Source organism: Globicephala melas, chromosome X (genome assembly GCF_963455315.2).
Source record: "Globicephala melas chromosome X, mGloMel1.2, whole genome shotgun sequence".
Lineage (NCBI taxonomy): Eukaryota > Metazoa > Chordata > Mammalia > Artiodactyla > Delphinidae > Globicephala > Globicephala melas.
In genome coordinates, this window is record NC_083335.1 from 28,534,954 (window position 1) to 28,538,432 (window position 3,479).

The window sequence follows — 3,479 nt, forward strand, 5'->3', positions numbered from 1 at the left end:
TATCAGAAGAGCCTCATTTTTCCTCACTGATTGACTTTATGATCCATAAATGTAATGATTTTTAACTTAGAAAATAAATTCATATTAATAAAATATAATTTTTATCTGTTTTATACATTGGGGTCTGTGTCAGATTTTTGTCTACGAAAGCATTCATCTGATTTGGAAAATTTTAAAAAGTCTGGTACTTCGAGGAAGATGCGGTCACTGCTGCTGCAGAGCGCTGGTCCACCTGGTCAGGAAGCCACGCCGCAGCCATGGCTTTTCAAGACCCCTGAAAGACTCCGCTGGCGCCAGAAGTGGCAACTCACCGAATTAGAATTACCTTAACCAGCCGCAACACAAAATCTTTGGAGAAGGTATGTGTTGACTTGATCAGAGGCACAAAGTATAAGAATCTCAAAGTGAAAGGAGTAGTTCGGATGCCCACCAAGACTCTAAGAATAACTACAAGGAAAACTCTTTGTGGTGAGAGGGTCTGAGATGGGATTGGTTTCAGATGAGGATCCACAAGCGACTTCATTACCTTGCACAGCCCTTCTGAGGTTGTGAAACAGGTTACTTCCATCAGTATTGAGCCAGGAGTCAAGGTTGAAGTCGCCATTGCAGATGCTTAAATCAACCTTTTTAATAAATTGATAATCAGTTGCGATTTTTTTTAAGTCTGAAAACCAATATTCAACAGGCATAAGGGAGCCTCTGAAAATTTGGGGGTGGAAGAGTATAAATCTTAAGTCTTTGCAATTTTTCTGGTAGCAGTGTGAGCGATGGATTGAAGGGGAAAGGGTACAGACTGAAATCATGGAGACCAGTTAGAAGATCACTTCCGAAGTATAGCTGGGAGTGAATAGGGTCTAAACTAGGGGGCAGGGCAGTAGACAAGGGGAGGAGAAGATGGATGGGAGAGACGCTGAATGTGGGATTGACTTGACAAGACTTGACAACTGATTAGGCACGAGAGAGGGCAGTCAAAGCTGACATGCTGAGGTTTAAAACATAAGCCCCCAAGACAATGGCAGTCCTGTTCTTTAGATCTTACACAAAGAAAGAGCAGCAGATTTGGGATGCAAGAGCAGGAGATGATGGGTTCAGTTTGGGATGCATTGATTTTAAGTGTCTGTGGGCAGAAAAGTGGGAGAGACATCCAATCAGCAGCTGGATTATATTGGTCTAAAGCTCAGGAGATGGTTCTGGGCTGGACACAGAGCTAGAGATTTGGGATTGATCCACCTGGAATCCATGAAGCCCCAAAATTCCTACTGCAAACTGTAAATAGTAGTTTAATTAGATTGCGTGTTACCATTTTGGCCAATACTTTCAAGTTAAAAGGCATATGATAGCAATTTAAATTGTTTTGTTTCATTCTAAATGAAGTAGCAGTTTCTCTCAGTCTGTACTAGATAGTGAGTTATTACATCGGGTAGTGGTTTTCCAGCTTAAATTATAGAGTGCTTACGGCAGAACCTGGGTAGACCTTGCAAGACCTATGTCAGAGCATTGACCTTGTAGAGCTAGGTAGCCCTAAGAGGATCACAGCTGAAGATAATACAGCTACATCCCAAATCTGCCACTGACTACAAGAGGCTTATGTTTCAGTAGTAGGAATATTTATCTAATGCCAGAATGATGTGAATTATGGGCATCGTGCAAAAATCCCAGTGCTGCTAAAGAAAACTAATTATTTACTAAACAGAGTTGTTACTGTGATATGCTTACAAGTTGCAGTCTGATAAATAATGGAACTTTAGAACTTACATGGCCCATAGAGTTCCAGCTCAACTTTCTAAATGAACAATTAACCCAAAGTTATACTTGGTAGTGGAGCTCAGAACTCAGGTCAGCCCACTGTGCTTCCCATGACATCATATTTGATCTAATTCCATTCCTGTATTTTGTAAGTACAGTAGTCCTCTAATTCAGTGGGATATCCGGCATATAGGGGCAATTAACCTTATCTGTAAAAGGATGTTTATGTATCAAGCAGTGCTTGACCTGAGGGGAGATGAGGAAGCTGTCATCATTCTACAGCCTTTTACCTTTGTAGATCAGCTTTTTCTTATTTCTCCTTGTACATATTTGCATATTGAACAGTTGGAGAGTGTGGATTATACAAGTGATAGCTAAATCTGCAAGGAAATTATCTATGTCAGAATGTCCAAGTACTAGAAGTTAAGGGGTGAGTGATGGGAAGGTGATAGTCACATTTTGAACGTGTAGAAACTAAGCAGTGTGGCTCATTTCCCTCTTTTTTTCCCCTGATCCTTACTAAACCCCTCATTTATGGCATCCTGGAAATGGTACCTACCTCAGAGTGGTGAATGGAACTCAGGACAAACTTAAGTCAAGAGGTGACCTTCTTATTAAAGCAATGAGAATGTATTTTGTCCAGTTGAAAGAGATTGGCTCTGATTAAGCGTGGCACCAAGTTTGAAGCAATCAAATAATACTCTTTCACACTTTAAATATTTGGAATGATCACAGTCACTTTTTCAAAGTGTCTCTCCACTTTTATCACAATCCTAAACTGTGTAATACTGAGTCTTTGTAATCCTAAAGAGGTTAAAGTAGCTTAAAATGGGCATTCGATTATGTGATACTTAATATTTCAAACATTTTTTTCTGATTTTAAAAACAAGATATAATCATTGTAGAACACTTTAAAAAGTACAGGAAAGTGTGAAAAAGAAAACAAAATTCACTCATTATCCCATCCTCTTTTGTGGTACCTGTTTTTAACGAAATGCACATATAAGTGTAATTACTTTAAAAACAGTAAACATTGAAATTCATGAAGTGAATCTGTGGGATAAATTGATCATCATTTGGCTTTTAGGACTTCAAATGTCATCCATCCCAGACAGATAGGAAGGGAGCAGAGTGGCCCAGCGCTCTGCAGGAGAGTTGCTGATCTGCTGACAGCTGATAGGACACATTGTCATTGTTGAGGTCATCATGGTGGCAGAGCAGGCTGGTTCTGGACCAAATCTCATCCTGCCTCTGTCCTCATCCTGCCTCTGTCCTCCCATCTCACCTTTAAGTTAGTCAGTTGACATCTATTTATTAAGCAGAACTGAGTTAGGCGTAAATACAGAGAGAGGATAGAGAAGCCATCAAAATTAGGCAGGTTCCCTGCCTTTATGGAGATTAAAAACTAGTGGGGGGGCTTCCCTGGTGGCGCAGTGGTTGAGAGTCCGCCTGCCGATGCAGGGGACGCGGGTTCGTGCCCCGGTCCAGGAAGATCCCACATGCCGCAGAGCGGCTAGGCCCGTGAGCCATGGCCGCTGAGCCTGCGCGTCCGGAGCCTGTGCTCCGCAACAGGAGAGGCCACAACAGTGAGAGGCCCGCGTACCGCAAAAAAACAAACAACAACAACAACAAAAAAACTAGTGGGAATGGTAAGCATTAAAGAATTATGCCAAGAAACAGCCGTGGCATTGGTGCACTTCTGTGAGTTCCATTCTGAATGCTCTCCTTTTTAT

At 41.5% G+C, this 3,479-nt stretch overlaps 1 pseudogene; it reads left to right on the plus strand.

Annotated features, from left to right (window-relative positions):
- The first annotated feature begins 257 nt into the window (after positions 1-257).
- Positions 258-617, plus strand: LOC115847650 (small ribosomal subunit protein uS10-like; annotated as a pseudogene).
- The last annotated feature ends 2,862 nt before the right edge of the window (positions 618-3,479 follow it).